The 27,192-nt window shown below is 39.7% G+C and overlaps 1 long non-coding RNA gene across 1 annotated transcript; it reads left to right on the plus strand.

Annotated features, from left to right (window-relative positions):
- LOC129145183 (uncharacterized) lies at positions 1-26,879 on the plus strand. The gene is made up of 3 exons (XR_008550374.1): positions 1-30; positions 5,724-5,787; positions 26,855-26,879. It is a non-coding gene; the product is annotated as an uncharacterized LOC129145183 (long non-coding RNA).
- The last annotated feature ends 313 nt before the right edge of the window (positions 26,880-27,192 follow it).

A 27,192-nucleotide genomic window follows, 5' to 3' on the forward strand; every position in this document is an offset into this window, starting at 1 on the left:
CTTCAGTCTATTTAGCAGGCTCTGAGATGTGTAAGTACATTATCTGCAAGGCTGGTAAAGAGCGCTTGGGGAGGATTTGTGGGTCTGTGGGAAGGACAAAGAAAAATGTTTTCTAATAAATTATTCACCATCTCACAATCCCTTTTGGGCAGATTGTTGCTCCGTTTGCCCCGCACTGCTCAGTGCCTCTTCCCTCCGCATTCAGACGCGCAGTTTCTCACCTCCAGAGAGCAGCAGAGAACTCGGGCAGGCTGCTGCGGCTAATGGTGGCAATTAATAACTTGTCATAATCCCGAGGATGAAAGGGAAGGCGCCCCATCAGCAGGCGGGTCATGGCGCTGCTCAGAAGCAAATGAGGTGCAGGTGCGGCCTCGCTAAGCGCTGCGCTTCACAACCGGCGCGCTGCGGTGCCAAGCGTCGGACCACGCTCGCCCCAGGCCCGGGACTGGCCGCCCGCTGCAGGGCTCCGGGGCACAGAGCGCCCTGGCGCGCCTCCGACCCCCACATAGTCACCCCGCTGCTGAGAAGTCCCCGGACCTTATCAATAAATCAGAGCACACAGCACAGAACCTCCCAAACACCTAATTGTACTGTGAACACTGTTAACTCTGCCAGACCCTCTCCCGTTCCCCTCCCTCCCTCCCTCCCTCCAGACTTGGTAAACATTGCACAGCTCCTCCACGCTGCTGGTGCCCACCCAGTCCCTCTCTCACACTTATTATCCCCATCGCAACCTCGTGCCAGCACTGCAACCTTTCAAAGTGAACGTGGTAAATAAACAGTCAGCTTACTGAGGCTGAGCTGATGACTCTCTGTTCCCTAGCGGAGCTGGAGGACACAAAATCCTTGTTGGGGTTTTGTGCAACTGCAAAACACAAAATCACTTGTTTCCCGGACAGCTCCAGCCCAGTTGCCTTTTCTCTTGTTTCCATTCCTGTGGGTCAGTTCTGCTTGAAATGAACCAAGTTTACAAATCTCTTCTGGTTTGTACACTCCTATTATGCATACTAGGTGATGCATTTGTAACTGTCACACAAGTCAGGGTGATACAGCACTCTCATCTGACCCTATTCATTTAAATGGGTGCGTCTTGATGACATTGATTCATGTTATAAGTTATATCCATGCATTATAATCTTTATGTGTCACCCTACTGGTTATTTCTACTACAATGGGGAGTGGAAGGCGTGTGGGCTGGAGATACAGCAAATGATGGTGAGTAGGATTTGAGAGTGCTTTGAGCAATATGAAGTCCACATAAACTCCAAAGCTTCCCAGATAAGTTTATTATGTGTCCCTATCTTGAGAGAAGGAAATTTAAATGCAGAGCAGTCCTGGGTGAGGTGTCTTTTGCTGTAAATATTCTGCTGACTAACTTATTAATATTTGGAGAGTGTGTGCTTCAAATGCATAGCACACCAAACTAAAGGGGTAAGTAAACATGATTATGCATGCATGTAAGTCTTTATCAAGGTGGGGTTAATAATGTTTTAAAGCAGAACTATTTCTCATGAAAATAGCTGCTCTTAATAGCCTCTGTCTCTTTATTGTGCTTCTTACTGAAACATAAATCACTAATATGTTTTCAGCGGCAAAGTACTCTCTTTTTCCATTGTATTCACAGATTTAGTGGCATTTCAAATAGATAAACACAAGCAACATCTATCAACACTACAAAAAGGGCGCCTTAATCAAAGCTCCAGGTCCCGGGTCTCAGCATCTCCATTTACCTTGAGATAAATCCATTGGTGTGACCACCACTGCACCGGGTGACAAATCACCCCAGCCGGCCGAGCAGCGCAAGGGCTTATTGGCCTTCCTTTAAGTGGTCTTACCCTTCAATGAAAAGGATGGGGCTTGTCAAGCAGGACCAGATTAAAGTTAGACAAAAAGAAATGATCTGTTATTAGAAAACTCCGATTGAGAATCACAAAACAGGAAAGAAATATGAATAAAAATTTCCAGGGGGAAGACCATCTGATCCCAATAGAAATTAACTCCCATTATGGGTGTGAGGTAATAGATGGCCTGCACTGGGAACTAATGAGGATTTCCGATTAAGGAGGTGTGGGCCTTGCCAGGGGCATTAGCTGCTGCCTTAGGCATTCAAGTACAAAGTTCAGGAGTGGCCTAGGTTCCTGGTTTCCTGAGTTAGGTGATGCTATTCAGAGAGGCATGGAAATTACAAGCTGTTCCAAGTGGGCACTCTCTCATGATTGCCTGGGTACTGCACAGAATATTAACACTGGTAGGGACCTTAGGGGGCAGGTTCATTTCGCCATGTTTGAGACAAGGGGAAACAGAAAGCCAAATGTGACTTGCCTAAAGTCACACAGCTAATTGTAGGGCTGAAGGTGGAACTGAGATGATCTGTCAGCTTTCACTTCTTTGGGACTCTATTATTTGACTTAATCCTGGGAGATGACCTTGTTCTCCCTCTGGATTTAAGGGTATTGATTATCTTCTCAGTTAACTGGAAAGAGAGAAAAAAATGGGTCCCTATGGTTAGTGAGTCCTTGTGGTGTGGTGTTGAGTTAAAGTCTGATGCTTATACAAATAAGAGTAGCTAATGTTTTCCTTACTAGGTGTGAGGCACCATGTACATTATCTCATTTAATCCATACCTAGCTACCAGCAGTATCATCTTCATTTTGCCGATGTAGATTTTGAGACTTAAAGAACTTAAGCAATGTGCCCAAGGTTGAATAAACATTGGAGTTGTTTTGAACCAAGCAGCCTGCCTTGAGAGCTGATGCTTATTCTTGCCGTAAGATGCTGTTAGGCAAAGATGTTTCTTGTAGGAAAGTCTGTGCAAACAAAACTTAATAAATAAAATGTATGGGATAACACATTTATAGCAGAGGTGGAAACTTGGATACTAATGATAAAATACAAGATTTCATTGCCTAGATCTCTGATATAAATAAAACACCTTCTGATTTTCTCTTAGACATTGTGATTCTCCCCTGAAAACAGGATTTAAAAATCAGGCTACCAAAAACCTGAGAGTCAATTCCATGACTTTCTTTTTTTAAAAGCTAGATGGTCTTTAGGAAGATATATTACATAAGTATTCCTAAAGAACATAGTACTGGATTAAAATCCCAACTCTGTCATTTCTAGCCCAAGTTTCCTTTTTTCCTATTTTAGTGGTCTGTTACATCTGATTCTTGAGCACATTGCTTAACTGCCCATGTCTCAGTTTCCTTATTTGTTAAACAAGGAAATAATTTCCTTCTTATAGAGTATTTAGTGAGGAATAGTGAGATGATCGATGTAAAGAACTCAACAGAGTTCCTGAGGAAGAGTAAAGACTTGACAGCTGCTCTGCCCCCAATATGTGGGAGAGCTGGGGTCGCCCTATGAAACACCCTCCTCATTCCTGTGTAGCTTTATAGGAAGGTCTGACCTTAGAGATGCTGAATGGACTGTGACCATGTCCTCACTTACCTAATATCCAGTGAACTCATAAAATGCAGTTAGATTTCTGGACATTGAGTCTTCACAAAGATGTTTGGAAATTTTCAAGTCTTTCATTGCTGTATTTTATGCCTCAAGTTGGGTGGTTATGAGCTGAAGTTCTCAAATATGAAAGACAAGCTATCTAGATCACTAGATAATAGAAAAAAAATAGTAGATACACAGCTAAAGAAGTTTTTGAAAAGGAATCCCAATCCCCATATTTGAGAAAGCTAGATCAACCTTTGTCCATCCAGTGAGTTAAAATGTCCATTGCATCCCATGGATCTAAGGATATAATAAGAAACCACAAGTTTTAACCTTGTCTATTTTATTTCCCAAGGGCTAAAGCAAGTTTAAAGGCACCAAGTTGGTAATTGCTACATTTGATTTGTAAATATGTCTTATTATGATAGCATTTATGGAGATGATTGCATAAAGAATTTTTTTTCTCTATTTACACAAAGAGTCAAACTGTAGCTAGTAATATCAGGGGAAGTACAATGTACCAATTACTAGTGCTTCCATTCATCAATACAACTGTGCAAATTCTGTTTTTAACTGTATAACTCAATCCAGTTTAAAAGGAAAAATAAAAAAATATATATCAAATGTTTCTAATGTCTAAAATGGCCCAAGCATGCATAATGTTTCATTTTTATTTAAAGGCACTAGAATGCAAGACAATGGGGATAGATAATTATAGACCTGGGTACTGATATATTTGCATTTGTGTTTGTTTCTAAATACCTACTGCCTTCTTGATGAACTTCAATTAATATGCTTTCAAATACTCTGAATGTAATTTTATGATTAAACACATACACCAGACTCACTACCAACTCATTAATTTCACATAGATTGAGTTTTAGTGTTTATATTCAGTTAAATATAAGTAGCAGGGCATCCAATAATCATTTTATATTTAAAATGAACAGATATATTTTTTTGATTCAGTCCAAACCAACTCCCTAGGACACAAATGAGGTGGTGGCTGAGTTTTGTGGCTTCAGAATTTGCACATTTAATAGGGAACAATTTCAAAGCCTCTGCCAGTCATTGAAAAGGCTGTTCCATTCTGCTTTTTCCACAGAGCAAAATCTTTCTGAGAACAATGCTTATTATTGATAGGTTTAAAGCACCTCAGGTGCTTGCCCATTGTGTGTATTGCTGTCACTCTGTCTTCTGAGCAGTGGGGAAGCAATGATGGATAACATAGAGAATAATGCATGATTCTTGATTGAATGCAAAGCCATAATTCAGTCTTGGGGTTCTACTGACGTCACGGTGCGTGAGAACACAGCTCAAAGAGATTTTAAAAAAGCAGGTGATCCTTTTACTCAGGTATAGAGCCTGTAGTCCTCCTTGAGTGGTTTTCAAAGGAGAAAACACTTGGGGGAGTAATATCCTAGGTCAAGTTGTCTGCACCTCCACCGGCTCCTAGCCAGTTCACTCTCACTTTGTCTTGTGGCAGGCAAATGAGAAAATTCGCAGATGTGGAGAATAGAACTCTTTCTTCTCAATCCTTCAAGATGTCCTCCAATCCAGGGTTTCCAAAATTTTTTTGGTGATAAATGTTGCCTGAGGCCCTCTTAAAAATAAGCTTCCCAGGACTCTTACCCATACTGATTCAGATTCACTGGCTTTAGGATAAATCCTGAGAACGTGTATACTTAACAAGCAGGCAAAGTCAATTTATTATGGGTGTTTGCAAAAACCCTGATCAGTCTCTCTTAATGTCTTATCTTAGAATTTCTTTGACACTTGCAAGCTTCTTGACTTAAAAATCGATGTGCTAGGGCCTCCCTGGTGGCACAAGTGTTAAGACGCAACCTGTGAGGCAATCTGCAGCCATTGCAGCACGAGTTCGATTCCCGGCCAGCCAGGGAGCTACCCAAATGGTGCAGCAGACCTCTCCTGACTAGCCTGCTGCTCCTCTCAGCAGTGTACTTCGGTCAATCTGCCTGTTTTGTTCCCCACTCTGTCTCTGGTGAATCCTCTCACCCCCACACCTCTGGCCTGTATCCCAGCTCTTGTATGCATAAATAAATAAATCTTTAAAAAAAATTGATGTGATATTAGTTTATGTTATCTTTCAGTTACATGAGAATATTTTTGCAAAGGATTTAACACATAACACAAAGTGTGTCTCAGTAAAAGAATATGTATTCCCTTCTTTTGTTGTTTTATATATAAGAATTGTCCACCCAACCTCAAGGTTAACAATACAGTAGTAAACACCATCATGCCTATTTCCTCTGCAGGCCCTGAAATACTAAAATAAGTATTTGAAGATGATGCATCGATTGACTGAAACTGTCAGAGAGGGTAAGTCCTGTAGATCTTTTCTGTTCCTGATTCATTTGAAGGTGAAACCCGTAAATACGTTGGAGGGGTAGCAAAGAGTGACTCTTTGGCTTAGTTTTACCCAGTCCAGATTTACCACAATCCCTTGATACTTACAAAAATAAATAAATAAGGAAAAAGGAGAAGGTGGTTTGGCAATGCCAAATACCTTTCTTAGTGTTTTAAACATAGTAACTCATTTAATCATCTCAATATTCTTCTAAGACAGGTTTTATTATTGTCATCTCAATTGTACAGATGAGGAAACCGAAGCACAAAGAAGTTTAAAATTTTTCCTAAGTATCACAACTAGGATTTAAACACTTATAATCAGATGTATCCCGGAGGTAGATGCGTATCAGTACCTGGGGGTGGGCCTTGTGTCTCAGTGACATAACACTCCATTTTATGTATACATCAAAATTGATTTAAGCTGACTCCCACCAGTGGAGACATGCTGTTTGCATGTATGCTATTTCTTTTTGTGACTCTATCTGTGGAGTAAATTTGCAGAAGCAAAATTAGTATGGGACAAAGAGTAAAATTTAAAATTTTGATCAATAAAGACTATATTCATTCACATGTCTTACAACAGCTCTGGGAAGTGATTGTTCCCCCATATTTTTAATAAGCTGATGTTTTATCCAAATTGTTATTTTTTGTCAATCTCATATGTTGTTTTCATTTGTGATTCTTTTGTAATGATGAAGGCAAGCACCTTTTCATATATTTATGAATTCTCCTTTTCATATATTTACTCTCTCCTCTCTTTAAATTGGCTTTCTGTATCATTTGTCCATTCTTCCTATGAACTTTTTCTTGTAGTATTGTTGATATACTTTCTATATTAAGGAAATTAGTCCTTTTATTGCAATATGCAAGGCAAGACTGGAAAAGTATGTTTTAATATTTTTCAAAGTAGTTTTTTTTACAAATAATTTTTAAACCTTTTATAATCTTAAATTTATCAAAGTTTTCTTTTATGACTTCTAAATTTTATGTCATACTTAGAGTCCTCATTGTAAGATCATGTAAAAAATTTCTTCATGTGTCTTACACAAATTTTGTGAATCATTTTAAACAATCTTTGACCCATCTGGAATTTATCTAAGTGCAAGATGTACAATGAATCAAACTCATTTTTAAAAACCAATTGTGCCAACATCATTTGTTAAATTATCTGGAACCCATGTATATTACTCTAGTAATCATATATTTCAAACCTGGAAAAATGGTGACCACTATTGGTATTCCTAATTAGGTAAATCTTGAAAGAGAAAATGAGGGAGGTGTGGCAGGGAAAGAGAAAGAGAGAAATATGTTTGGCCAAGAATCCAAATTTAGACTGGAGGGTTGGAATAAAGGTACAGTAAGCTGACAGTGAGTCAATGAATTGATCCTGATTGACTCTGCTGGGAATGGTTTGCTTCCTCATTTGACAATCAAATTGTACATCCTGGAGATGAGTCTGCTTTTTTAAGAAGAAGAAAAAGAGAAATACTTATTTGATAGGTCTGTGGTTACATAATATTTTTATATATGTTATTTTTACTTTATAAAGTATATTAATTATAGTTTTAAGCAATTTCTTCATTTCCTGTGTTATTCTTCCTTCAACCACTGTAGATTATGAAGTCATGTTGGCTACAGAAAAAATGATTTTTTTAAAAATGGTGTTAAATACACCTAACATAAAATTTATCACCTTAGATAAGTAAGGCAGTAAGTGGCGATAATCACCCACATTGTTGTGCAACCATCACCCTAATCCTTCTCCAGAACTTTTTCATCTTCCCAACTAAAAGCCTGTAGCAATTAAACACTAACTGCCCATAGTCCCCCGCCAATGCACACACCTAGGCAGCCACTTTCTGCTTTCTGTCTTCATGAATTTGAACATTCTAGGTACCTCATATAAGTGAACTCATTCAATATTGGTCCTCTTATGTCTGGCTAATGGAATAAGCCAAATGAAGACACTTTACATAATGTCTTCATGGTTCATCCATGTTGTAGCATGTGTCAGAATTTTTTTCTTCCATTGTCTGTGTATAGCACATTTTATTTATTCATTCATCAGTTAATGGACATCTGTATTGCTTCCGCTGGTAGGCTGTTGTGAAAAATGCTATGGACATGGATGTGTAAATATCTGAATGAGTCCCTGCTTTGCTTCTTTTGTGTATATTTCTCGAAGTGGAATTGCAGGATCATATGGAAATTCTATATTTAATATGTTAAAAAAATCACAACGCTGGCAGCACCATTTTACATTCCCACCCAGCAAAGTACAAAGGTTTCGTTTCTCCACATTCTCACTTCTTTATTTCCTGTTTTGTTTTTGTTTTTGTTTTTATAATAGCCATCCTATGGGTGTAAAGTGACATTTGATTGTGGTTTTGATTTGTAGCTCCCTAATGATAAATGAAGTTGAGTGTCTTTTCGTGTGCTTATTGGCCATTTATGTATCTTCTATGGAGGAAAAATGTTTTTTTAATTTCAAAAATTTTGTCTTTGATACGGTAAAAAACTTTGGAGGGTGTGGATAAAGATAATTAGAATATTATAGCTGAAGATAATTAGAATATTATTATAGCTAAGTAAGGTTATTTGATTGGACTAGAGGAGGGGAGAGAAGCAAGAATATTCAATCTGGATGCTGCTGTAGGGAAAAGGCCTCTCCCTGGCTACCTCCTGCTCCAGGCAGAAACTCTGAATATAGAAACCCCAGATAGGTTTGGGGGGAGGGTGTTAACAGCAAGATAACTTGTGTGCAGTTTGTCAGCCAGGTCTATGGAGAGGAAAGTTCTCAGATGGCAGAGGAGAGGAGAGTAGATCTGGTCTAAGGGGAGCACATGGATGAGTTGGAGATATCAGCATAAGGTGTATGCTCTTGGGATGTGGTAGTTGTAACAGGGAGGACACTGCAGTGACTTAGATGGACAGATGACTTCACAAGCAATGTCTCATTCCAAGGAATGCTAGTACAGATAGGTGACTATGGCAAATATTTGGACTCCCTCTCCAGCCCCAGGGCCTCAGACCTGCATAACCTCCTGGAACAAGAATGCAGCCTCAAGGAAACAGAAGGAGAAGTTCTGCTCTGTTGAGATTGAGAGTTTGACCCCTACCAGATGTGGGCTTGTAATAGAAATACTCCCTAATAATCAAAATGTAAAAGACCTTTCTTACTTTAGTTTGGGGTCAAGGTTCATGACTCTTAGAGGTTAACTGGAGGTTAACTCCTAGAGGAAAAGATAAACTGTTGCATATTAAAAATTTTCAGGTGTTTGAGCAAAAACTATTTTGAATGCACCAAAATGAACGTGGATAAGAGGGCTCCCCAGACAGGAGCTGGAAAGGGGCTTTTATAAAGGAAAGGTAAAAGCAAAGTAAGGAAATTGATTGGTTATCACTGAAAGCCTGGCTAGCTGTTTGTAATTGGTGGCCCTTATGTTTCATTTTCATAACCCTCAGGTGTTTACAGGCTTAGATTTTAGTTTGTTTATGCAGGCTACCTACAAAAAAACTACTTCAGGCTCCTTGTTTAATTAATTTAACAAGGGTCAGGTATTGATGTCCTGCCACAAACTGAAGTATTTTAAACCACATGTCCAAGAGAGGGTAAGAGGCTAGACCCCAGTGAAGTAGCACATGAAACAACGAAAGTGGGTTAATAAACAGGATATTCTTCATTTTGAACCACATTAAATTTTAAGGCACTTTTTTGCTCTGTTACCAACTTGGCTGTCAATTTTGTGAGATGATAGAAAAAGGCCGATTTTATTATCATCCCTATGTTATATAGGAGGACATGGAGAACAATGAAAAAGCTATGACTCAGCCAAAACTACCCAATATATACTAGAACAAGTTTTCTCAACATGTTGATGTTTGGGGTTGGATCATTCTTTGTTGTGGGGCCTGTCATATGCATTGTAGGATGTTTGGCAGTCTCTCAGAGCTTTTCCCACTAGATGCCAACAGCATCCCTGCAGGGGGGCCAACCATAAATGTCTCCAAATATTGCCAAATATTTGATGGGGGTCAAACTCCTCCCACCAACCCCACCCACCTACCCTAGTTGAGAACCACTGGACTAGAACAAGGACTAAGACTTACCCCGATGTCCCGATTCCTATCTGAGTGCATTGAAAAAATCAATACCAAGTCCAGCCTGCCATTCCACTACCATGGCTAAAATCACTTTAAATATAATCATAACATTTTATTGCTGTAAGTGACCTTAGCTTTTATCTCTAGCCTTTCAATTTACATGTAAAAACACCAAAATTCAGAAATATTCTGTTCTTTGTCCAAAAACCACACAGTTGGTGATTGGGGAGGCTGGTACTTGAACCTGGATGTCCTTTGTCAAATTCAGGGTTTGAACTACTAGCTCATCAATGCCTGGAGCTGATACTAGCTCAGAAATGCTCTGAACAGTCTTAGAAAGAAAAGCAGGATATTTTCTGGCCAGCTGTCCCTCTATATTTTTAGCAAAATGGGGGGAAATCAGCTTTCAGCTCAATTGAAAATATGTCTGGCATTAATTCATTGTTAATTGACCAGGATGAGTAAAAAGATGGCTACTTCCAAGGCCTCTCTAATGGAACTATTAGTGAATTTTCAGGTCAACTAACTCCTGTCACTGCCTGACAAGGGAAATGGCAATCATTTGCTGGTGTTAACAAGGCTCTCGCTGCTCTTGAAAACTGGAATCAGTCATCCTGGGCTGTCAGGTTCCATGTCTCTACCCTGTGTGTAAGTCTCCACCCCACACTCCTCCATCCAGAGATTAACTTCACTTGAATGACTTCAGGTTTGCTTGAAATATGCATAATTTTTGCCATAGAAATCTGGTTTGGTTCTTCACACAATCTTGTAATTTAGTAAAAATTGTTATCACTTCCATTTACCAGTGTGAAAATCCAAGTTCATGCAGTTACTCGACTTGTCCAAGTTTTCTTAGATGGCTAATAGCAACGCAGGAATCAAACCCAGGGTGCTGGCAACAAGTCTTAGTTCATTACTTCTTGGTGGCTTTATTCTGCACCGTTGTCTGCCTCTTGTTCCCTCATTTGCTTGCCTGTCTCCCTGCCTTCCTTGCTCCCGCCCCCCTCCTCCCTCCCTCCTTTCCTTTCTCATTGATACTTCTATTTTCCTACAAATTTTTCCTTTTTTCAAACTTTAAAGGGATGGGCAACTGAAATAGTTGGATAAATGGGAAACCATTTTAGTTACTGTAACTAACCATAGTTTTCTCATGTAACAAATACTTACTTTTGGCAACTCTGTTAGGTGGTAGCGAGACATGATTCATAAGTTAGAGCCCTAAATCCTTAACACTACTTTCAAAACCCATCATGATTTGGTCCTAACCTACCTTTCCAGGCTCATCTTGAGCCTCTTGTCAAAAACCTGTACACAAACCAAACTACAATAATCTCTGCTTTCCAGACATGCCATGCACTCCCATTCTGTCTCTTTTCTCTTTGTCTTCACATGTACTGTACAGTTTTTTCTCTCTCTGGAGTGCCCTTCTCTCTCCATTATCTGGTGAGCTTCTGGTCTTACATTAGAGACACCATTTCAAGTATCACCTCCTCTGTGAAAGTGTCCTGCTATTCAAGGCAAAAATAGTCACTGTTTTTTTTTTGGCTATGATGATTTGTTTATACTTCTATTGTCCAGTGTTCATAGTGTATTGTACTGATTTATATTCATGTCTGACTCACATGCATGATCCTTTAAGGCTGGGGTCGTGGCTTACTCAAGGAAGTATTCTTTAATCTGGCGCTTATGGGTGACTGATAGATGTTATTTGACTTCACTCAATCCTTAATCAGAAAGTCTAAAAGGTGCAAGAAGTGCTGTAGCTCAGTTTTTTTTTTTTTTAAAGAAAGCAACTAACTTATAGTTTACAAGTTACCAGTAGATGCAAGAACTCAAACTTGATACTGGTTATTTGTGTGATTAATGGACACATCTCCTTTACTTAAGCCCTTTAGAATAACTGCTTCCATGATTTTTCATAAGTGGCTTCCAGAGAAGAAGCAAGCAAGTGATGACAACACCAATCACATTTATCCTATCACTGCTGACCTTCACTACCAAAACAGAGAATTAAAGAATTCCCCCGGGACCCCAATAAACTTGGATTTGACAGTTAGTAGGAAATGTTTATGTAATATTTACATAATAATTACAGCAGATTACAGTGATCTTCAATAACAGTTTTACAAGTGCTGTTCCTTTCAACAATCATGAAAAGTCACTAATATTATCCTCACTTTGTAGATAGGAAATTTGAGACTCAGAAATGTGTTCAAAGTTTCTTATTTAGTAAGTAGGAGAATGAAAATTGAACATGCAGTTATTCTGATTCTGAATCCCACTTCTTAGTATATCTTGCTGTTTTTTGAGGATATACCATGTGTTTTGTTTATTCTTCCATCTTTCATAACACCCAGAATAGTGCACATAGTAAGGATTCAATATAATTGCTGAATGAATCAATTTCTATACATAAAACCAAAAATTCCTGTTAATTTGTTCATTCATCCATCAAGTTTTATCCATTCCATTCATGCCACATCTATGCATTCCTGGAATTAACTGCCACTGTGCTCAGTACCAACAATTCAAAGTTGAGTAAGACTGTGTGTATTTCTAGCACCTGGCAATGTACCTGGCACATAGTGGGAGCTTAACACATCCTTTCACATGAATAAATTACTCCCAGAAAGCTTAGAATCTAATACACACGAGAGATAATATTGAACTTTGTTTTCCTTTCTTTTACCAGGTCTTCACATCAATCTATCATGTACATTTACATTTGGGAAAACTGAGCATCAGTGGAATTGAATACCTCGGCCACAATGGTGCTTATATTTAAACCGAGGTAGCATACTTAAAACACTAAGTTGATGCACTTTCTAGAGTTGCTGTTTTGTAGTGGGAAGAGTTCAGAGCTGGGGTCAGCAGACATGATGTGAATCCCAATCCAGCAAGTACCAGTTATAGGACCACGGAAGAGTCAGACTCTAGGACTCAGTGTGTTCAACACTTAAGCTGCTGACCACACAGGGTTATTATGAGGCTGGTGAATAAGTATCTGAGAAGGATTGATTCAAGGTATTGACATAAACCTCTTTCTGAAAGGGCTGCAGCAAACCTGACCTTCTCCTCCTGAGTACCAAGACAGTGCTTGCTGACACCACCCAGAAGCACCCAGTTTTTATCCTTAAGAACTGATTCTTTCAGCTTAAGACTTTATAAAGAATACAAATCAATGGATAATTATTGATTCCTCATGTGAGAGCATGATAATTACATGTGTCTTATTTTAGGAAGTGTATGTGCACTTGCACATTTGTATGGATGTGGTGAAAAAGCATGAGTTTGGAGGTCAGACAGAGCTGCCTTTAAATCTCAGTTTAGTCCTACATTCATTAGTTGTATGACTTTGGACAAGTTATAAAATCAAATCTCAATTTCTTAGTCTGTAAAATGAAGATAATCAGTTCTTGTTAAGAGTGAAATAAGACAAAAGCATGATCTGAGCTTATCGCTCAATAAATAGTAGCCTGTGTTATCATCAATATGTTTATCTACAGATTCTATGCATTCTGGTTCTAGTTTTAACTCTAATCCCTCCTCAGTAGAAACTCTCCTGCTCAGATCTTCTCTTTTATCATTGTAGTTACGTATTCCTTTCAAATTCTCTTTCCAACCCCATATGGGTCTGATATAAGAATGTCATCACCTGCATGCTGGACTTTTAAAATTATTTTAGAGAATTTTCAGTTAATCTATAATTTTTCCAAGTGCAGAGTTAAAGTCTTTATCAAGTGTATCCTGTAATTCTAATGCTTATAAGTCCCCAATTTACTAGTCTCTGATTTTTGTCAGTAAGGAAAAGCACTACTCCAAAAGAGATATGACACACTATCCCAAAATTAACACCTCTAAGTATTTTTGTGTGTGGCCCTAATTGACAGCTCCCCATGGTGAAAGCATCCCTCGAGTTTATTCTCTTTATGACCACTGTTATGGGCTACTCAATATTACATTAACTATAAAGAGCTATACAAACATTCGTTTTTAACGATAGCTATACAGATGTTAGTGTTTGATGATTTACTAAGTAATAGACAAAAACTGGGAAAGTTAATATTTTACAAATCATTCCCAAGGCCTCTGAACCTCATTGAAGCTTAAACAGCTTTGTTGAGATAAAATAGAAGAAGAAAATGTATACTATCTGCATTCATTTTTGCCCATCTCTATCAGAATAATCTTTCCTTCATCCTGACTTCTCTCTACTCAAAAATATTCAGTTTTATGCCACTACCTTGGGGTTATCCAAATGTGTTATTCTGGAAGAACTCATACCTTTTCCCAGTATTTCTTCTTAGTGGTATTATCTGAAACCTATTCCTCTCCTCCTTTTCCCATCCCATGTGGACATTTTGATCCAACAAGCTGCTCTACTCACTGTTCATAAGTTCTTCCATACATATTCCTGAAAGTCCTCTTCACTCCAACTATTCATCCAATTCTGAGCCTTCTTCAAAGTTACACTCAGAGTGTAACTTCCCATTCTTCGAAATTATCAATCATCAGCACCATTTATTTGGCAAATGACTAAATAATCAGAGTAGTTCACACTCACCTACTGACTCTAAGAACCAGTCTCTTCATGACCACACATACTCTGCAGTTTACAGTATAGCACAAGCAGGCAAATGATGTAACTGAATATGAGCAATAGTGAGTCCTGCTAGCACAGTTAAGCCCATTCAATTTTTCAGTATACTAAACATATATCATCTATTACTGTATTTGATGTTTATTTTACATAGCCATAAAAAGGCGGTTGTCTACTCAGCATCAAATCTCTGAAGACCTTTATTTTTTAAATATCTGAGGGACTGGGCCACAGACAAATGATTGACAATTAATTCATCAGCAATGGGGCTAGTGCTGTATGCAGTGACATGGGGTAGCCAGATGCAGGTACAATTACCATTTCCTTATTAAGCCTGGAAGAAACCTTTTGGCCTTCCCTTTGAAGAATGATTACCTTGGTGTCAAAATGGCCTCTTGCTTGCTTGGTTGTTGAAAGCAAGGCTGTGCTTACCATGACTTCTTTTTGTTCATGTAGTACCAAGGTAACTCTGTCTAACCTCTGGACTAGCCAGGGAAGAAGGCCAGGGAGAACCAATCACTGATTAAAAAAAAAGAACCCAAAAAACCTAAAAGTAAAAACCTCAACTTCCAGAGAAAGCATCAACGTGTTCTATTTTCTTCAACACAAGACCAGATGCTTAGCAGCAGGTATATGTAGAATGAAAGCAAAGGCAATATAACAGCAATAAACATTTTACGTGCCTGCAGCTACTGTAACAGGAAAACCTAATGTAAATGGCTTGCAATGCCCGTGTGGGGTGTGCTATGCCTATGCCTTTCACATGTGTCTTGCATATGGCGCCCATAAGTACAGTATAAAAGATGGAAACACAATAAAATCTCCTCCTTTTCTCTTTTCTGGGGGGTTGGTGTTGAGAAATGTTGCAAACAGTGCCTCCATGTAAATTGAGGGAAATTTTCAAATGACTTTGTACCCACTTTATTGTAGTGTAGTAGCCTTAATAACCAAGCATAGTGCCTACGCTGAATAAAGTAGTCATTCACAGTTTCTGTTTTAGTAATAATACCTTGCAATTATATAGTGCTTTGTAAACACACATTATAGCACCAGTGGAGTTTCTCTTCCAGGTTCACTTACTTCTGCTTACCTGCTAAATTTCTGCTCGACAGCTATTTCTGAGATGTCGTGTGTAGAAGCTTCTTGTTGCCTCACACTACTCATTTTTCTCCAGCAACTTTTCTATGTAATAAAACTCACAATTTAAATCTCCATCTGGGGCCTCCCCAGTGGCGCAGCGGTTGAACGCTGGGTTGCGAAGCTGCCCGCAGCCTCCGCAGCACCGGTTCAATCCCCGGCCACCGGGTGAGGGTCCCACAAGGCGCGCAGACCTCTCCTGCCACCCGCTGCTCCCCTCAGCAGTGTACTTCGTCAGTCTGCCTGCTCTGCTCTCTCCTCTGGCTTGGTGAATTCTCTCACCCTCCGCGCTTCTGACTGTACCCAGTGCTTGAATAAATAAATAAATAAATAAATAAATGAATGAATAAATAAATAAATAAATAAATAAATCTCCATCTGCCTAACTCCTTTGCTTATATGAACTCAGGTAGGGAGAAGAGGGGTGCTATTGATTGGGCCTCCTCAAACTTCAGAGTGAAGAGTAATGATAGTGTGTGGTAAGCTACTGTCCAGCTCCTGGCACAGCAGAGGAGAGCTGCTGTTAATTAAAGGTGATTTGGGATGTAACACACGTGCTCCTGCTTGATCCTCCCTAAAGGTAGAGCTAAGAAAACCCAACAGGTGAGAAAAACCAGAGGCTCCAGGAATCCAGAGAAACTACTGGAAGGAAACCAGCATTGCTAGCGCCAGCTGGGAACTGTTACTGGATCGACAGAAAATATATCATTGGAAGGGTGGAGATGTTGTCGTAAGGTTGGCTTTAATGGTGGTACAAAGTCATATTGGTAGGAAGCTCAAAACATGGAATTTGAACCAATTGTTTCCTAGGTCAGTGTTTCTGAATTCTCACCGTGCATTAAAATTACAAAGGGAACTTTTTAAAGGTAACAGTACCAAAGACTTCATTCCTAGAGACCTGAATTTAATTGGAATAGGGCCCAGGCATCAGTATTTTTGAAAGTTCTCCAGGTGAAGGCATGAGAGCCACCGCCCTAAGTGAAAACAGAGCTCAGGGGGCTGACTTCCCCATCACCAGAGCTGAAACGCCTTGGTCATTTCCCAGCTTGGCCACTTTATTAGACCTTGGAAAAGGTAATTAAACTCTCTGTGCCTCAGTTGTTTTATCTGTAAAGTTTGCATGAAAATAGTATCTGCTTCTCAGGGTGAGCATGAAGATTACATGATTTAAAATACATAAAGCGCTTAGCACCTGGCACATGGTAAGGCTCACTAAGTATTAACTATTTTCATGATGTTTATATTTATAATCTAAAAACTCACCTGGGAGAGTTGGCACCTATAAACTTAAAGAAAAATCCAGTTTATGTGCCCAATTTTTTTCAGATTAATTTTAAGAAGAGTTCTTATAACCAGAACTTCCTGTAAGTTACTTACAAATAAGTAGCTTACAAAATCTAATTTTATGAAAAGGTTTTTCCTATGAAATAGTCACAAATGAAGAATCTTGTTCAACACTATGTCCCTAGAATCTACACCAGTCCATAGCCACCATTTCCTGAGAATGGAGCCTGACCCTCCACAACAGCTGGAGAGTAGTTCAGTTCTTCAGAGTACATTCTTGGCCTGTGAGTTTGATGGCAAGGAGACTGTTTAATCAAAATGTTTGGTGAATCCACACTATAGGGAATTCCCATAGATGTACCTAAAGGTTTTCTAGTCCATGATTTGTGAAGGCTTCCTCCAGGCCTCTGGTATTTGAGAAATGGTGGTTGTTTTTCTTCAACATATGCTGTGTTGGAGTTACTCTGAGCCTGGTAGGCATTTGTATTTATTTATTTATCCAGATGTTATATTTTGGAATTGCCTAGAGAGTAGTCATCTTATCATTTGACAGAATGCTTAATGTGAGCCTGTCAAAATCTTCCTTCAGAAGACTTCTTGGCTAAGTGTAAAAAAAAAAAAAAAGTGACACCATTGTGCTAGATGCTTCTAAGCTTCCCCACTTTCTGGCAAGTTGGGCAGCTTTGACCCTGAGATATCTTATGAGAAAATCAACCATAAATTCAGGAGGCAAAAGAGGAATTTGAGAAAGAAGTCTTCCCCTCCTTTCTTCATACAGATAATACCTTTTTCTTAAAGAATTGAATCAGTCCTGTGTCCTTGAGCCTTAAGATGGGAGGCAATCCCAGGAATTCTGATGACTCTCCCACAGTCAGGGAACAGACTTGCTCTCGATCTCTGAGCAACCCCTGGCTCTGGTTCATGCCTGGTGGCCCATTTGGTCTCTAGTAGCCCTGAACTTCCTGACTTTGGGATCTTAGCAATTTGTTCTCTTTTGAGCCAAAGTCTTCCCTTCTAAAGCTGAGGCAGCAGGTCCAGTGAACACCGAGGATCCTTCCAACTCCAGCATTTCATGTGCTTGAGTTTCAATGTTAAGCCTCTGATTCTTTTGTGACTTCCAAGACTCAAGACCCTGCCTGCTCAGATCTCCTTATATCTGACCCTCTTCTGTCTCTAACCTACAGCAGGGGTCAGCAGACGTTTTTGGTAAAGGTCCAGATGGTAAATATTTAGACTCGTGGTATATATGGTCTCAATTGCAACTACTGAGCTCTGCCACTATAGTGAAAGCAGCCATGAACAATACATAAAGGGATGAATATGGCTGTATTTTAATACAACCTCATCTACAAAAACAGGTGACTTGGTTTGCTGGTAGTAGTTTGCAAACTTCTGATCTAAAGTGATATCAGTGTTCTCCTCCTTCCCCCCAATTCCCACCTCGAACCCCAGACACAGAGGTCCTGGTGCATTCTGCCCAGCCCTAATTGTAACGCAAGTACCATAATGATAATTAATTTCAAGATGGTGGTTATTTGTCTCCTTTCCAATATGAAGCAGCCAAAATGTACTGGGTTGTTTTATTTACCTGTTTATCCATTCATCCTGTCTTCCATCCATTCCATTCAGCATACATTTACTAATCACCTACTATAGGGTAAATACCTAAGTCCTAGGGATACAGGAAAATACCACCCATAGGAGGGTGGGAGGCCCAGCAGAGTGCTGCAGTTGAGCCTGGGTAGCTGTGGCAACAGCTTCCTTTTCTCTCTTTTCTATATTTGCTCCAGGTCTAGGAAACATCTGCATTCTAATTGTCTTGCCTTCCATGTGTAAGTATAGCCTAGTCTATCTCCCTTCTATTCCCTTAACTTGAGGAGCTGTTTTGTCCTCAGTAATTGTGACCTTTTAATATTTTCTATCTGACCAAAAGGATATTACACAAAATAGCAGAAGGTATTTCTCTCAGATGCTGAACAAAAGTAAATTGCCTTGGGATAATATTGTCAACAAGGAGAATACTGAATTTCTGTACTCATATAGAATCCCAGCTGAACCATGGGGGAAAATGCCCAAATAACCAGGGTAGCTGAGTCACTTCTTAACAAGAAGATTCCACTAGCAGGGGGGGATAAAAGAGGAAAATCGATTTTCCCTTGTGTAGGGCAGGAAAAGTGCTAAAGCTATTTAGGTCATTAAAGAGCAATGACTACAAATAAAAACCAATACCTCTCATCGTTAGTAGTAAAGTTGCTGTTGAGTTTTATTTCTCTCCCCATGAGATACACATAAATTTTCAGATGTGGCAAACATGGATGTAAAATGACCCCCAAATCTTGGACACAGAAAATTGAGAAGAGAATTCTGATATTGCTTGAAATTATAATAAAATTTTCTGATAACATATTATGCTATTTTTCAGGAGAATTTTTTTGAATAATAACAGATGGTGGTGATGACAACAATAATAATTTCATTCATAAAATGAATTCTTTGTGTGGGTACATTGACAATTTCAGACAACTGAAATTCCACTTGTTACATAATACATAATGAAGTGAATGAATAAATGAGCCCATCTCGTTCTCATTTTTCCTTCCATCTTTCCTTTCTCCAACTTTTATTGAGCCACCCATAATGTTTTAAGCACTGAACTACATTCTGGAAATAAAACAAGAAAGAAGACACCATCGTTCTTCTGCTTAAAATCTTTCCGTGCTGACCCTTTCTGTTAGGACAGTTAAATACAGTCTTTTCCCTCTCTACCTCTCCAGCTGCATCTGCCTTCCTTTATCCTTATGACCTAGAGCTATAGTCATCCTGGCCTTTCTGTTTCTCGCACAGGCCCAGGCCTCCTCCCTTAGAACATTCCAACATAGTGTTTCTTATGTCCAAGTTTCCTCCATCAAACCCCAACCTGCCCTTCCTACCTCCTAATCAACCTTGAGGTTAGATTAAATTTTTTCATCAGAGAAGCTTTCCCTAACTCCACTGATTGGGTTTGTCTTTTTGTTAATGTGCTTTCAGGGGATTTCTCACAATTTAATCAACTGTCTGTGTAGTCACTGTAATTGTTGGATACCTCATTTCTGCTTTAAATGGTAAACCTCAGGAGGGCAGGGGCTGGCTCACCGGTCTCCTCTGGATTTAATCACTATGCTTAGTACGTGGTACAGAAGGCCCCAGCACTCTGGTATAGGTAGAACCTGAGAAACCCAGCAGTAATATTAACCCAACTTTACAGTTTTGCTTCTAATTAGTTTTGCAAAAGAAGGTGATGATAATGGTTACACACATACACACGCCCACACACATGCACACACACATTTTTAAGACAGATTTTATTTTTTAGAGTAGTTTTTGCTTCACAGGAAAAATTGAGTCAAAAGTATAAATTTCCCATATACCCCGATTCCAACTCTATGTCAATCTGAACAAATCAAAACTATGAAAACAGAAAAAAGATCAGGGTTTGGTGGGGGCAGGGATTGGGGAAGTATATACAGGCTGAGGACTTTTACGGCCATAAAACAATAAGGTATGATAATATAATGGTGGAAACTGGTGCTTATACATTTGTTAAAACTCAAAGAATGTACAATACCAAGTGTGAACTTAATGTGAATCATCGCCTTCTCAGATTGACTTTTTTCAATTAGTAATATGCAGGTTAGTTTCCTTCATCTGTTTTCATGGCTTGATAGCTCATTTCTTTTAGCACTGAATAATATTCCATTGTCTAGATGTGCCACAGGTTATTAATCATTTGCCTACTGAAGGATATCTTGATTACTAGCAAGTCTTGTTAATTATGAGTAAAGTTGCTTTACACATTCTTGTGCAAATCTGTGTGTGTTTTCAAATCCTTTGGGTAAACAACAAGGAGCACAATTGCTGGATCTTATTGTAAGATTATGTTTAAATTTTAAGAAACTAACAAACTGTCGTCCAAAGTAACTTGTACCATTTTGCATTCCTGCCAGCAATGAATGAGGCTTCTTGTTGCTGTACATCCTCACTAACATTTGGTGTCATCAATGTTCTAGATGTCACCCATTTTGATAGGTGTGTGGTGGCATCTCATTGTTGTTTTCATTTGTATTTATCTGATAACATGTGATGTAGAACCAAATTTAGGATGCTATCTGCCATGTGTATATCTTTTTTGATGAGGTGTCTGTAAAGGTCATTGGTCCATATTTCAATAATGTTGTTTGTTCTCTTATTGGCAAGTTTTAAGAGTTCTTTGTATATTTTGGATAACAGTCCTTTATTAGCAGTGTCTTTGCAAAGATACTTAGTCTGTGATTTGTAACTTTTAAATTAGAAGTCACATGATCTCTTCCTGATCATAGTTTTATAATCTCTGAATTCTTACAGCATTCTCTGTTTTCCTATTCTAGAGTCAGGAAAAGATTTCAGAGCTTTCCCTCCCATATGTTTTGTGGCAGAGTTAACTTTTTATAAGTTGTCAAGACACAGGAAGCTTTATTTGTCTTTTGCACCCAGAGGACAAAACTCTAGGCTGTTATTTTGTGCCAATAACACCTAAAGACAAGTTTCCAAAAATTCCTGTGACCATACATTGTAAGCAGCTTGCCTGTAACATATAACATTTAAACTGAATTACAGTTTTAGCTTAGCCTGAGCAATGAAATAAAACTACACAGCAACAAAAATAAAACCTATTAAAAGGACACAAGAGATTTCAGACTTGCTGTCTCTTTAAGAAATAATGACTGGATTATTAGGAAAATAACTATGGAACAAGTATTAGAACAACAGGATAATTCATAGTCTTCCATGCCCCCAACCTTAGGTTGGGATCAGCCTCTACTTAGTGTGTCCAGAGGCAGTCCTGAGTTCCAATCAGGCTATGGATTTTGGAAATACTGACCTTCATGCACAAATATCAGTTCCCTATGATAGGCCTTTCTATCCCCTGCCAGTCTTAAACTGATTCCTCATTTGTGGGCTGCAGAGACTCATACATACTTGACCCCTCTTACTTTACCTTGGTAGTCTTTCTCCACATCCCCTTTTACTTTTTTTTTTTTTTTTTTTTTTTTTTTTTTTATAGAGGCATGCTTTATTTATTTGTTTGCTGGTTTGTTTGTTTGTTTTGTTTATACATGCACTGGGTACAGTCAGAAGCGCGGGAGGGCGAGAGAATTCACCAGAGCCAGAGCGGGGAGCAGAGCAGGCAGAAGGACCGAAGTACACTGCTGAGGGGAGCAGCGGGCGGCAGGAGAGGTCTGCGCGCCATGTGGGACCCTCCTCTGGTGGCCGGGGAGCAGCCGGGGATCGAACCGGCGCCGCAGAGGCCGCGCGCAGCTTCGCAACCCAGCGCTCAACCGCTGCGCCACCGGGGAGGCCCTCCCCTTTTACTTTTAACTTGTAATTTTATTGCCAGATATTTTCAGAGTTTGCTTCCACAAAAGATTTTAATTGTCTATATTTTTCTCACATGAACTACTTTAAAGTAGGATATAGAGAAGTGAATGTTTTCTCTGATGATAACTTTTCTAAGTTTCTGCTTGCTTATGTGTTAAATGGAAAAAAGTAATTATTTCTAGCACAGGGTTGTTAGGAAGTTGGGTGAGATGATGCAGGCATTTGATGTTATTCCTGGCAGGTGGCTATGATGTGACAATAATGAATGTAGGATCATGAGTTCTGTTTATTTCAACTATGTACATCAGTACTCACCTGGGAAGAACATCTCTTCACTGTTCCCAAGTACCCAACAAGCAGACAACTGCTAATATGTGAATGTGTTGCATGAGTTGGGACTGCACACCATGATCTCTCTTTAGGGCATGCTTTTCTAGCTGACTGAGGTTTACAAAGGCGCTTCTCACCAAGTTAGTCACAACACAGTAGATAAGAGTATACTTTGGGGTAAGCAGATTCAAGTATTCAAAATCCGACTGTCCTAGAAAATTTGGACTTGTGGCTTCAGCACATTTCTATCTAAGAGTCTTTATTGTCCTCTCATAGGACTCTTTCTTGTTAACATTTTTCTTACTATCCAGAGATAAACACTGTTAGGATTTTGATGACTTCACTTGTGCGTGTGTGTGTGTGTGTGTGTGTGTGTGTGTGTGTGAGAGAGAGAGAGAGAGAGAGGGAAGGAGGGAGAGAGGGAGATTTTTAGTTTGGATTCCATTAACATGGCTTGGATTTTTTTCATATGCTTGATGGGGATTGCTGGATATTTTTCAGTGTTAAAGATGGGGAGTCCTTAATCCTCGGGAAATGTGAAGTTGGTTTCCAAGCAAGGGGTGGCCCTTTGATCTAGTTTTGACTAATTTAATAAATTACAAGGAGATTTTGACTCCTTCCAGAGGAGAAAGAAATAAAATGGGGGCATACTTGTTGCTACTGAATAAATTCTTTAAGGACTTCTTAGTAAGACTCAGTTTTGAGACTCTTGGTACATCAGAATATTGAGAAAATCTTCATTATTTCTAAATGGCCTGTGTTCACTTCACTTATATTTCTTCGTAATCAGCCATTGCTTTATTATTTATTCATCTACTCCTTAAACGTGTAGGGTACAATCTTTGTCTTCAAAAACTGTAAAATCTAGTAGGGGAGACAGAATTCAACATGGAATGAAGGAAGATCCAACTTAGAGGCTTAGCACAAGCTCTAGAAGCTTGGGTGAAGATAAGAGGAGTGGGGCAGGGGACTGGTGACCCGAAAAAATCTTCAGGAGTCATGGGGCACGCTTTTCAGATTCTTACCATCACCATGGCTGCAGCTCCCATTTATTAAGAACTGATTTTGTGCCAACTGTGTTAGGCACTGCATGTATCATCTCATTTAATCCTGATCTATGAGGTGGGTACATGTGGAGCATGTGAGGCTCAGTGGGTGTAAACGATCAGTTCCAGGTCACATAGTAAGGAAGTGAATGTGCAGGGTCAGACCCCTGTCTTCTCTCTCCGAAGCCTGTGTTCTGAAGTATCTTGCATGTTCAAGGATGGCAGAGGGCTGAAAGCTTGAAGGGAGGTGTGCCCCCACATCCTGGCGCTTCTTGGACACCTCACTGAGGAACTGAGATTTGATTACGCAGGAAACCCAGCACTGTGGCAGTTTCTTAAAAAGAAGAATTGAAAATCTCCTGCCTTTCAGGTCCAAAAATCCAACGGGGCAGCTCACTTTCTTATTTGGACTTTCTTCATAAATTTTACTCCTCATTTTTGCCAGTTATAGAAAAGAAGGAAGATTTGTAATGGCGCAGGGTAGGATCAGGTGAGGGAATGAGGAAGAAAACACTGATGCTTCAAGCGAAACTAAGAAAGATTAGAAAAAGGAAATAATTTGCAGCAACATGGATGGCACTGGAAGGGATCATGCTCAGCGAAATAAGCCAAAAAGAAAAAGAAAAATACCGGATGGTCTCACTCATAGCAGGAATCTAGAAAACTTAAATAAGGGACCAGGAAAATGAATATAAGAAAGTGAAAATCAAAATCAACAAAAAAACTATGAACCAGAGACACTTTTTGGGGGGTGGGGGGCGGGAGGGGAAGGATTGGGTCAGAATGGGGCGTTTGCAATTGTATGGGGGAATATAAAAATAAAATTTAATATTTAAAAAAAAAAAAAAATTTGAAAAGAAAAAAAAAAAAAAAAAAAAAAAGGAAATAACCCTGGTGAGAGGCAGCGCAATATCCCAAGGAACTTCTAGAAGACGCACAGACCCCAGATTCCTATATTGTTGGCTCACTTAAGCCCACATCCCCCAAACCTAGAGAGAGACCAGGGGAACAATTGAGCCATCATTTAGCATAACTTATTTTAACTCCTGGCCTGAAGCCAGGCTTGTTGCTCTGTACTTACAGTGTGTACTCACAGAGCAGGGAAACTGCTCCGCATTCGGGATAACAAAGCAACTGTTAATGGGAGTAATTAAGAGCCTTGGGGGTGATTTATACCTTTTGTTACTGTTCAAGACGAAGTTACCAAAGACAACAATTATTAGTATCACAGGTGATCCTTAACCCAGGCAGGGAAGGCAGTGAAGCCAGCGTCAGCTCTTTCTTCCCCAGGCCTGGAGTTCTCAGAAAAAGAACAACACAGTCAAGGGAATTGGGAGACAGTGCCCACCAGGCTGGATCAGGTTGGGACATATGAAAATCTTTAGCATCTTTAATGAAGATAAAGTATTCACAAAACTCTAGGGGAGGAAAGGATGACAACACTTCAGTGTGATTTTCCTGGTAAACACTTATCTCTACTGACATTAGTGCTACCCATCATGTTATTCAGATTTCCCACTATACTGCTACTCATTTGTGTACGTGTATGTATTAAGTCCTAAACAGTTTTATCACTTGTGTTTTTTCCAGTGCAGTTAAGATACTTACAGTTGCAACATCACAAGTATCCCTCATATTTTTGTAGCACTCTATTGTAGCACTCTTAATATTTTGGGGAAAACATTTTTTTTTGGTGTCCAGTGTTTTCCATAGAGAGCCATTGGTTCTACGTGTGTGACAGATATCCTGTTAGCCAGGAGGCTTGTTAGTAAATTGCCTGTGGGTGGAAAAGCATATTCCAAGAGAATCAATTTTGTAAGCTTAGAGGTAGTATAGCATAGCCACAAAGGGTCTAACCCTAAAATTGAACTACGTCAGCTCAAAAATCCCAAACCAGTATTTTTCAATAGTGTGACTTTGCACCAATTACTTAGGGTCCCTTAAGGACTTTCTTCAACTAAGAAGGACTAATATTAACACCTATTGTAAGGCGGTTGTGAGTTTGAATAATGTTATCTGCTTAGGTCTGAATTGAGCACATAGCTATTGCCCAGTGTGTTAGATGATATTTGTGTTAGATCTGCCTGGGAAGGGAGGTTGGGATAGAAGGATACAGAAGTGTTACAGAAATGATTCCATAGGTCTGATAAAAATCAAGAAGCAAGACAGGAGCATTTTCTGCAAAGGTGTTAGAGGAAAAGTTGGATAGGATCTGACAACCCCAGAGGAGGGTAGCTCAAACAGTCACGACTATGCTTGGGAAGGACTGGACTGGCAGAGGGAAAAAGAGCACATTAAAAACTTGCCTTGATGCTATTAAATCTCTGGGAGTGGGAGCACATCATTTTGTACCCTGAGAGAGCAGCTCGGGGTAAAAAAGGGGGTCCCTGCTGAGGTCCACATTAATGCTGCAGCAGGAACTGTTCTGAAGGGATCCCTCAATAAAACTGAAAACGGATGGGGCCATAGCCAGAGCTCATTTTACAGAGATGACAGGATCAGTAGAGTTTTAGGATTGCCAACAGGTTCTGAGTGAAACGCTGAAGTCTATTGAAACCTGATTAACAGCTACTCCGGGGGCTGAAATAAGCCACCTGACTGACTAGTGGAGAAAAATCCCTTCCTGCATCAGCCTAGTGCTCTATATCATATGGGGCCTGGGACAATTTGAAAAATGAGTTAACAACTTTGAACTTGCTGTAAAACTCTTATGGAAGCATTTGTGGAACACCTTTCAAGGTGAATTTGCATAACACTCTGTAGATAATTCCACTGGTATGGTTTTATTCAATTTAATGAGCATTTATTATCTAGCTACCGAGAACATGTGAGTTCAAGATCTACCACAAATCCACAGTGCTGTTTGGACTAGTAGTTCTGCCTGAGTGGACCTCAGTTTGTTCAACTAAAAAGTGAAAGGTTGCACTAGACAACCACTAAGTCTCCTTCGGTTTCTGAGAACAGAACTTTGGAAATGACATCTGAGGGTAAAGGAAAAATGTCAGGTTTTTCTGTCCTCCCGCCATCAGGATAGATGATGGATCCTTGAGGTCCTAAATGCATGCCTGATGGTGGGCACCTGCAGTAGGGTGTGGGCATAGGTAGATGGGATTCACCTGGGCTAAGACTGTGCTTTTTTAAGGGCGGTGTTATGGGGACGCCAGCAGCAGCAGAAGCCGAAAAAGAAGCCGAGAGGGAAGCAGAGAAGAAGCAGCAGAAGCAGCAGCAGAAGCAGAGAACGCTGGAGAGCCCAGATAGAGTGAGGATTTGCTAGGGGCTGAGAGGACTGCCAGCCTCCCGGCCCCCCAGCACCCCTGCCTACTGTGTACCTGGTAATCCCAATAAAAACCTGCAAAAAGCCACTGAGGACTCTGACTCCTCCTTTACCAGGTCTGCATGGGATCAGAAAACCTGCACTGTGCCCGTTCCTGTCCCTACAATTGGCATAAGTCAGCAAGATGATCCATGCAGACGGGTATG

The sequence above is a fragment of the Talpa occidentalis genome, unplaced genomic scaffold, assembly GCF_014898055.3.
Source record: "Talpa occidentalis isolate TD23 unplaced genomic scaffold, MPIMG_talOcc4v2.1 talOcc4.9, whole genome shotgun sequence".
Lineage (NCBI taxonomy): Eukaryota > Metazoa > Chordata > Mammalia > Eulipotyphla > Talpidae > Talpa > Talpa occidentalis.